Source organism: Caenorhabditis elegans, chromosome III (genome assembly GCF_000002985.6).
Source record: "Caenorhabditis elegans chromosome III".
Taxonomy (NCBI): domain Eukaryota; kingdom Metazoa; phylum Nematoda; class Chromadorea; order Rhabditida; family Rhabditidae; genus Caenorhabditis; species Caenorhabditis elegans.
In genome coordinates this window covers 8,858,763-8,868,771 of record NC_003281.10, presented here as the reverse complement: position 1 = coordinate 8,868,771, position 10,009 = coordinate 8,858,763, and the positions used below count along the sequence as shown (strand labels likewise).

At 42.3% G+C, this 10,009-nt stretch overlaps 3 non-coding genes across 3 annotated transcripts; 2 read left to right on the top strand and 1 right to left on the bottom strand.

The window, feature by feature from the left end:
* Nucleotides 1–1,346: 1,346 nt before the first annotated feature.
* On the top strand, nt 1,347–1,444 carry mir-238. The gene has a single exon (NR_002372.2). It is a non-coding gene; the product is annotated as a pre-microRNA mir-238 (primary transcript).
* A 1,960-nt stretch (nt 1,445–3,404) lies between these two features.
* mir-80 lies at nt 3,405–3,502 on the top strand. Its single transcript, NR_002370.2, has one exon. It is a non-coding gene; the product is annotated as a pre-microRNA mir-80 (primary transcript).
* K01F9.6 lies at nt 3,406–3,504 on the bottom strand. Its single transcript, NR_052567.1, has one exon. It is a non-coding gene; the product is annotated as an Unclassified non-coding RNA K01F9.6 (non-coding RNA).
* Nucleotides 3,505–10,009: the final 6,505 nt, after the last annotated feature.

Sequence of the window (10,009 nt, the reverse complement as noted above, 5' to 3'; positions counted from 1 at the left end):
AGTATTTCAGCAAATTCGTTGTTATCCTAGAATTTTCAACTGAAACGCAATGAAAAAACTTGAGAATTTATAGCATTTTAAAATTTTATGAAAACGGTTTTAAACAACATGCCCACAGACGTAAATCCGCAACTCCATTTTCCAAGACGGGAACAAATAGATCCTTGATCTTTTTCTGTTCAGTAGACACATTTTCTCAAAACAAGACTTCAAAATATTAATTTCGCAACATTACGCCTCGTGATCAGTTTCACTCTTATCAAGCCTCCCAAGACTGATATAAAATGAAGAGATCGTCGTACTTCACAGTTGTGTTCGTCTTTTTTCTTGTTTCTCTTATCATTAGAATCACCCCATCTCTGACATTTTTCAATTTTCACAATGTTTATTCGACTTTTCGAAAAGTTAGTTTGGCATTTGTATTCCGATCATTGATAATTTCCCTATCACCGTAAAACTTTTATAATTTTAGAATTTTGAAGTTTATTAACGATTAGTCTCATCTCTTACGTTAGTAGATTATTCAGAAATTTTCAAAAAACTTATTATGATATTACCTTTGACAAGATTTAGTTTCGGTTGCTCCCAAGTCTGACCCATGTCCGACCGAACTATGGCCACACAGTGACCTCTCTTGGTCTCGTTCTTAACTTGGGCTAAACTTTGGCACAACTTGATGTTTAGCCCAAGTTTGATCCAACTCTTGCTGACCTTTTACCCGTGTTTACAAGAAAGCCTTGAGCTACTTTCGGCAGGAGTTCGCTTTAACTTAGGCAAGAAGCTGGCGCCAAATGCCGAGATTATAAAGTAAACTTGGAGAACTACAACCAATATTTTATTTCAATAGTGATTTTTAGTGTAAGAGCTTTTTCCGCACAACTGTGTTCAACAAAGTATGAGAAAAGAGATATTTGTCATTTTCACACAACTTTCTGTCACCTCGTTAACTCAAAACTTTTCTCCATTAGATTTTCGACGTTCTGATTTTTGAACTTTAACAGTACTATAAATGCTATATATGTCAATAATTATTGATTTTTCGGCGCATTTTCCTTTCACAAATTGTTTAGATTCAGATATGTAACCAATCAAAAGTGACGTCAAAGATGGTCGCCGCTTGAAAGAGACACGGGCATTCGCCCCACCTCCTCTTTCTCTTTTCGTCCCAATATAGTTCGTCTCTCTTTTCCTCCGTCTCCACCAACTATCACATTAGTCACCCAATCACACGGTTTATAGTGTGCAGGAGAGAAGAAAAGAAGGCAGTCTCTTTTGTCAGTTAACCCACTCCCCAGTATTCAGTCTTCTTTATTTCTACTTTTTAATATTTTCAAGAAAATGGCAATTCTCCATTGACTGTTTGGATGTTCTCGGACGTTCAAAGCTACATCCAACAAATTGGTAGCTTTGTACTCCGATGCCATTCAGATAGTTATGAGCCATGGATGTATTGTTGAGGTAAGTATTGAAAATGACCAGAAAAGATATTAAGTTGTTCCGAGATGAGAAGTAAGAAGAGTGGTGGGGGAGAGTGACAAAAAAGTGCGTTTGCAGCTGTCGTGACCGATAGGAGCACACACATGTGGAGCACAGAGGACAAAGTTGCAGCTGCCAACTCGAGGTCATCGGAGGACATCACGACTATACGATTTTTTTGTTTTTATTTCTGATTGTTGATTGGAAAATTGAAAGCTGATGAGTCAGGGAAGAACAAAATATGTGGAATGAATCATTGGTAGACTGTGGAGTCGTATTTTTTGAAAATGACGTTTTCAATTTAAACTAACGACATATTTAGTTTGGAATATATTATGAAAAATCCAGTTGATTAACACGGACTGGAAAAAAGTATGCGATGAAATGTTAGCTGGATGGCAGATCGCTGGGAGGTCCATAAGCCAATCATGCTGAGAATCTTTTTGGGAAATGGTCGCTGGTCAACCTGCGACCCATTGGGACCCGCCGAACCGATCTAAATGGATCGCGCCCGACCCATTGGCACCTCTATAAGGGTGTGTAGTATTTACCTTCATATTTGGAAATGCCATCTACACGTGTAAACTTACGAGCAAAACCTATATATTGTTAATGTGTCAGAAAACGAGATACGCAGAAAATCTCCACGATTCATTGGTAAAAGTTAGCGTCGGAAGTTCAAGTTTTAGCATCTGATAAACTTATGTGCGGTGTGGTACTGAAAAATACTACTTTATTGCAGAAAATCCCATTACTATAATATAACTAATTCAAAACGTAAACAGTAAGAAACGGAAAATATAACCTGAAAACTGAAAATTTTAAACCCTAGCTCTTCATCCTATCTCCGATTTTTGGTAACCTAGAGTTGAGACTTGATTGATCTTACAGGGATCAACTGGACATGAACCTTGGCAAAAAATACTCGATTTTTTAAACTGCAAAATAACCTCATTGTATCATATTTTGAAAAAGTCCAAATTATCCCCAAAACGGTACCAAAACAATCGAGAAAAGCTTTACCATCTTGCAGAAACATTTCTGGAAATTATGAGATTGACTACAGATTTGAGCTCGGAACGAGGACGGATAGTAGTTCAATTTTCAGCAATCGGATCAAGCTGCAAGGCGAGCACTGGAAATTTCAATATTTACAGTAATTAAACTATCTACGAAAAAATTAAACTTGTGGTGTGGTGAAGAAAAAACGCAAAAAACAATCGACCCTCTATGTCAGCTAGGATCATCTAGGTTGTTGAACGGCGATGGACTATATGAAGATCAGGAATAAATGGCTACACCTCTGGAAATATCCTCGAATGGAGCGCGGATAGATATACAGTCAGTTTATTCGTCTAGCGTATTCTATTTTGCCAACGAGGTCAACCTATTTTTTTTTGTTTCCTTGTCACGTTAGCTATTTTTCACTGACCCAATCCGCTTCCAATCGTTCGGGTCAGAACTGATGGATCGATCAGAGCGGCGAGACGCCGAAGTGTTGTGGCTTGCACAGAGTGGGCGTGGCGAATCGTCCTAAAATGTGTCGTTGGTTGCGGTGCTTTCGATGTCTATACTCTCCTAATCACCTCTGCTATTTCTATCATCTGAGGCTGTATAAAAGGCGCCGGGTCGCCATCGAATTCAGTCCTCTTCCGCCGTCTAGCTGTCCTCCCGCTGCCACACTCTCCCGGGCGGGGACCGCCCGTTTTTCTTTATGTCTCTCGAAACTCTCTATTCCTTCACTTATTCCGGCAAGTCACCCCTCCGCCCCACCGACTGTTCGTCCGTCACTCACCAGGCCACATAACTGCACTCGCTCACTCTCTCGCACACGGACGGACTGCCTCATTCCGACCAGCCGCATTCCTTCACTATTCAATTCGAACGGCTGTCCGTTTACCAACTTTTTGGTGCTTATTCCTTTTTCAATGGACACTCGTTCGCTCAGCTTTCGACATGATTCTGAACAATCCGCAAGCCCATGTTGTTGAGATCATTAGTTGAAAGCCGAATGATCAGAGATATCCACATTCACAACCTGAAGTATTTAGTTTTATAGTTGAGCGATTTGTTTTGTTTTTTTTTGTGTAAAAACCGAACTAAAATCCAACCATGTAACACCTAATGCAGATATAACGACATTAATGAAAATTTGAAATTTGAATATGTACAGAATCCAATTCAGCTGAACATTCAAGGAACTTCCGACAGCCCCGATACGATCAATATTGTCATTACACCGATATTGGCCTCCAGTTTGTTAGCAGCGTCGACGAGCATTCACATCGTTGTTGTACTTTTACACAAACTGAGAATTTCTGGCGAACGAAATGAGTTTGTTGCCCAACTGCAACAAATCGCAAAAACTCAGAGAAAGTTACAACGGCGGCGATGAAAACTATCTGCGCTCGATTGGATGCAACTTTTCTTATCATTAACAACGTGTGTTGATGGCGACGAAATTCTTTTAGGAAAGCTTTTCGTGGTTTGCACGGAATTGCAATGGGTTCTTTGGAGAATCGTTGAGAATATTGAACAAGTTGGAATCGAATGTTTTGAATTTTTCGATTTTCTAGATTCAGTCTGAAGAACCCCATCAAAATACCGATATTCTTCAGGTAAAACATAATTTTATTGGTGTGCGATAATTTTTGTGGCTGATTCAATGAAAAAGCGCTATTCGGAATTTAATTGACACATCCGATCCATCTCATATATTCAAATTACTATTTCGCATACTTACAAAAATCAACAATTTCTAAAATTTATTAAAATTTTGTTTATTACAAGAGTTCGTTTAGAAAACAATTATTGAGGTTTTTCACTTCCGACGATAATTCCATTTTATCCATATCGCCCATGCCCACTCTTCGGAGGGTTGCATAAGTACCAGTCATCATCAGTAATATAGGGAGGGAATTCTGGATCAAATATACAATCTGGATCAAACGGAATTGGCGGGTTCGGATCACATTCTCCTGGAGTTGTAGTATTTGGAATCGTTGTAGATCCAGTTCCGGATGTACCTTCGGATGATGAGGAAGTGTCTCCAGTGTATGGTGTAGTTTCAGCTGTAGATCCTGGTGTTTCTGTAGATCCAGTTCCGGATGTACCTTCGGATGATGGGGAAGTTTCTCCAGTGTATGGTGTAGTTTCCGCTGTAGATCCTGGTGTTTCTGTAGATCCAGTTCCGGATGTACCTTCGGATGATGGGGAAGTTTCTCCAGTGTATGGTGTAGTTTCAGCTGTAGATCCTGGTGTTTCTGTAGATCCAGTTCCGGATGTACCTTCGGATGATGGGGAAGTTTCTCCAGTGTATGGTGTAGTTTCCGCTGTAGATCCTGTTGGCACTAATGGAGTCTCGCCGGTATATGGTGTAGTCTCAACTGAAGATCCAGGCTCTTCGGTGGTTCCAGTTGGTGGAGAAGCTGTTGATCCGGTAGGCACTGATGGAGTCTCGCCGGTATATGGTGTAGTCTCAACTGAAGATCCAGGCTCATCAGTGGTTCCAGTTGGTGGAGAAGCTGTTGATCCTGGAGGTCCCCAAGTTACTGGAGTCTCACCGGTATATGGTGTAGTCTCAACTGAAGATCCAGGCTCATCGGTGGTTCCAGTTGGTGGAGAAGCTGTTGATCCTGTTGGCACTGATGGAGTCTCGCCGGTATATGGTGTAGTCTCAACTGAAGATCCAGGTTCATCGGTGGTTCCAGTTGGTGGAGAAGCTGTTGATCCTGGAGGTCCCCAAGTTACTGGAGTCTCACCGGTATATGGTGTAGTCTCAACTGAAGATCCAGGCTCATCGGTGGTTCCAGTTGGTGGAGAAGCTGTTGATCCTGGAGGTCCCCAAGTTACTGGAGTCTCACCGGTATATGGTGTAGTCTCAACTGAAGATCCAGGCTCTTCGGTGGTTCCAGTTGGTGGAGAAGCTGTTGATCCTGTTGGCACTGATGGAGTCTCGCCGGTATATGGTGTAGTCTCAACTGAAGATCCAGGTTCATCGGTGGTTCCAGTTGGTGGAGAAGCTGTTGATCCTGGAGGTCCCCAAGTTACTGGAGTCTCACCGGTATATGGTGTAGTCTCAACTGAAGATCCAGGCTCATCAGTGGTTCCAGTTGGTGGAGAAGCTGTTGATCCTGTTGGCACTGATGGAGTCTCGCCGGTATATGTTGTAGTCTCAACTGAAGATCCAGGTTCATCGGTGGTTCCAGTTGGTGGAGAAGCTGTTGATCCTGGAGGTCCCCAAGTTACTGGAGTCTCACCGGTATATGGTGTAGTCTCAACTGAAGATCCAGGCTCTTCGGTGGTTCCAGTTGGTGGAGAAGCTGTTGATCCTGTTGGCACTGATGGAGTCTCGCCGGTATATGGTGTAGTCTCAACTGAAGATCCAGGTTCATCGGTGGTTCCAGTTGGTGGAGAAGCTGTTGATCCTGGAGGTCCCCAAGTTACTGGAGTCTCACCGGTATATGGTGTAGTCTCAACTGAAGATCCAGGCTCTTCGGTGGTTCCAGTTGGTGGAGAAGCTGTTGATCCTGTTGGCACTGATGGAGTCTCGCCGGTATATGGTGTAGTCTCAACTGAAGATCCAGGTTCATCGGTGGTTCCAGTTGGTGGAGAAACTGTTGATCCTGGAGGTCCCCAAGTTACTGGAGTCTCGCCGGTATATGGTGTTGTCTCAACTGAAGATCCAGGTTCATCGGTGGTTCCAGTTGGTGGAGAAGCTGTTGATCCTGTTGGTACTGATGGAGTCTCACCGATATATGGTGTAGTCTCAACTGAAGATCCAGGTTCATCGGTGGTTCCAGTTGGTGGAGAAGCTGTTGATCCTGTTGGTACTGATGGAGTCTCACCGGTATATGGTGTAGTCTCAACTGAAGATCCAGGTTCATCGGTGGTTCCAGTTGGTGGAGAAGCTGTTGATCCTGGAGGTCCCCAAGTTACTGGAGTCTCACCGGTATATGGTGTAGTCTCAACTGAAGATCCAGGCTCTTCGGTGGTTCCAGTTGGTGGAGAAGCTGTTGATCCTCCTGGAGGTCCCCAAGTTGGTGATGTCTCTCCTGTATATGGTGTTGTCTCAACAGAAGATCCAGGTTCTTCGGTGGTTCCAGTTGGTGGAGAAGCTGTTGATCCTCCTGGAGGTCCCCAAGTTGGTGATGTCTCTCCTGTATATGGTGTTGTCTCAACAGAAGATCCAGGTTCTTCGGTGGTTCCAGTTGGTGGAGAAGCTGTTGATCCTCCTGGAGGTCCCCAAGTTGGTGTTGTCTCTCCTGTATATGGTGTTGTCTCAACAGAAGATCCAGGTTCTTCGGTGGTTCCAGTTGGTGGAGAAGCTGTTGATCCTCCTGGAGGTCCCCAAGTTGGTGTTGTCTCTCCTGTATATGGTGTTGTCTCAACAGAAGATCCAGGCTCTTCGGTGGTTCCAGTTGGTGGAGAAGCTGTTGATCCTCCTGGAGGTCCCCAAGTTGGTGTTGTCTCTCCTGTATATGGTGTTGTCTCAACAGAAGATCTAGGCTCTTCGGTGGTTCCAGTTGGTGGAGAAGCTGTTGATCCTCCTGGAGGTCCCCAAGTTGGTGATGTCTCTCCTGTATGTGGTGTTGTCTCAACAGAAGATCCTGACTTTTCTGTAGTTCCTGTTGGTGGAGAAGCCGTGGTTCCTGTTGGCACTGAAGGAGTCTCGCCTGTATATTTAGTAGTTTCAGGCGGGAGAGTAGTAGTTGATTCGGAGTAGTCGGGTCCTGAAAGACTTTCGTCAAATGAAAATCCTCTCTTGTTGGGAAATTTTTGCGAACCGGATGGGGGGTGGGCACTTGTAGTCGTGGAAACAATAGGGAGTGTAGTAGTCAAGTTCCTGTCCACAGAACTTGAATCCAATCCAGTAAACGAGACCAAAAGAAAGAGAAAAACACGATTTTTAAGAACTCTCAAATAAATTTATTGAGAGAAAGAGGAAAAGTATACAAAAACCAAGGAACTGGAGAAGAATCAACACTAAACCAGAAACCTTCAAAGAAACAGGCAGAGCGCCAGAAATCCAAGAAAAACAATAAAAGACTATAAAAATAAGCCAACAACAGGCCAAAACCACTGAAACTGGAGCTCTAACAACGAGTCAACACGCTGTGTCCGAGCAAAATCCAAGAATGAGGAAGAATCCTCGAAAAAAGATGACAAAAACTGATTTCGCGCCAGAATCGAGAAGTGCGCCAGCGTGAGAGTGCGTCAGTCATCTTTGCTTGCGCAAAAGATATTTTTAAATAAAGATTTGAGGTCTGGAATTACCCTTTGAGCTAATCGGAGAGAATTAAGAGAAAAACGGGTTAAACCCGACATCTCCCGGTTTTTCAAGCTCAACCTCCCTTATTCAAAAATGACGTACATCTCACCCATTAGGCATAACACAACTGATCATTATCACAGCACTCATCAGCAAGGGGAAAATATAAAAAAAAATTAAAAATACTACGGAACCTAATAGGGAAATGAGGGAAATGAATTCAAATAATAGACGGATCCTAACTTAAGAATTAATAACCTAGAACTCAAGGGTGGGGGACAAAATTATAAGAAAAATAACCAAAAAATTATTAAAACAACAAATAATTATGAAATGATAATTAACATAAGAACAAAGAATTATAACGTTCAACAAAATCAATTAAGGGCTCATTTTTTACGCCCGTATGGAGTGAAATGATGATATACACGATTGTGATTTCCTCGTTTGACCATTCTATCCTCAAACGTTCTTACAGTGGACGCAGACTTCATAGACGTCGAGGCTTCACAGTCTGAGTTTTTGACAGGAGTATCACTGGTACAGCGTTTTAACTCAAACGCTTTCCATTCCATTCCAACTTCCTTAGCACGAGTTTGTACAGCTTTCCAGTACTCCACTTTACCGGCTAAAGCTGTCATTTCGAGAGTCTTTCTTGGATGAGCTTCCAACCTATCATGAAGCGATATTATTTCCAAATAACCATCATCTACTCGACGACATTTTTGCAGGATGGATGTGAATTCCACTAGAAGAGCATGATCTTCCAATTCGTCAGGAGTCATGTTGGACACTACCAGTATTTTAGTTTCTTCCGAGATTTTTGCAATAAGCCGATTCCAACAATCAACTAGCTCGACATCAATTGTGAATGGAATAACCAGAACTATCATCTTGAATCTTTCTCGGCAACATTTCTTCTGAAGAGCAATCAGAGTTTCCTCATCATAGTCAGTACAGACGAAGCAGTTCTTCGTGGAAACCGGCAGGTCTTCCAATCGCAATCCATCAGCTAGAATGAGCATAGTTCCGGGACCATTTAAAATGTCACCGCAATTTTCATTGAGCAACTTGTCCACGTAGCGATTGTACGAATTTTCCCATCCAAGTTCAGCGACGTATGTCCACAGAGAGGAGCATCCGATCATATCCTTGAATAAGTTATCCATCATCTTATCCGGCAGAGTTATTTGCAATGGTGACGGCAGCGGGCGGCTTGACATTGCCATCAGCTGTTTTGGATCGATCTTTCTATTTCCCGATTTCTCCATAATGCAGTACATTCGATAAAGCTGAGTTGGTGATGGCGTATGGGCTTCAGGGACAAGAGTCATATTGAACATACAAGGCTTCAGAGCACATCGGCAGATATATCGACAACTGAAACAAGAATTTTCATTATTTTCAGATACAACAGTAATTTCATCACAATAAATTTCTGGTTCAGGTTTTTTAGATCTCCCCTTCTTAGTCACTATTAGTATATCTGGCATTGCTTCTGGTATAACTCTCAAATTTTCAAACGGAATTTGCAAAATGTGCTTCCGTTTTCCCAGTACAGGTGTGATCTCCGCCGAATTCTCTGAACAACTGATAACTCTATACGGTCCGCTCCACTTATTTACTAATTTAGGACATTGAGCTCCTAGTTTCTCTGATGGAATTTCTAACAAAACTCGACTCCCCGGTTGAGGAAATCTGTGTTTCTTTGATGCATACTTCTGATCGAACAAACTTTTATAAGATTCTTGTTCTCTCATCGCATGCTCTTTGGCTATCTTCTGAACTTTTAACAACTCCTGAGTAAGTAAATGCTTATACTCATCCATATCAGCATAATTAATGCCAACGGCATCTTCCCCGGACATTTCAAGTGGGCCCATAACATCTCTTCCATGCATCAAAAACATCGGTGTCTCTCCCGTATTTTCGTGTACACAATTATTATAAGCATACACCGCATACACTACTTGATCGTCCCATTCCATAGGAACCGCAGTCTTCTTCTTCATTATATGCATAATCGTTTTGTTAAATCTTTCCACGGCTCCATTGGCTCTACTGTTGTACCCCTTAGTTGTTATATGCTCAATCTTCAACATGTGTGTGAATTGTGCAAATAACCCGTTTACAAACTCTTTTCCTTGATCAGTCAACAATTTCAACGGAATTCTCCCTTCCCCTATTGCCCATCTTTCAACAAAAGCTTTCAACACCGTTTCTGCTTTCTTGTCCGGTATAGGTACCGCGGTTCCATATTTT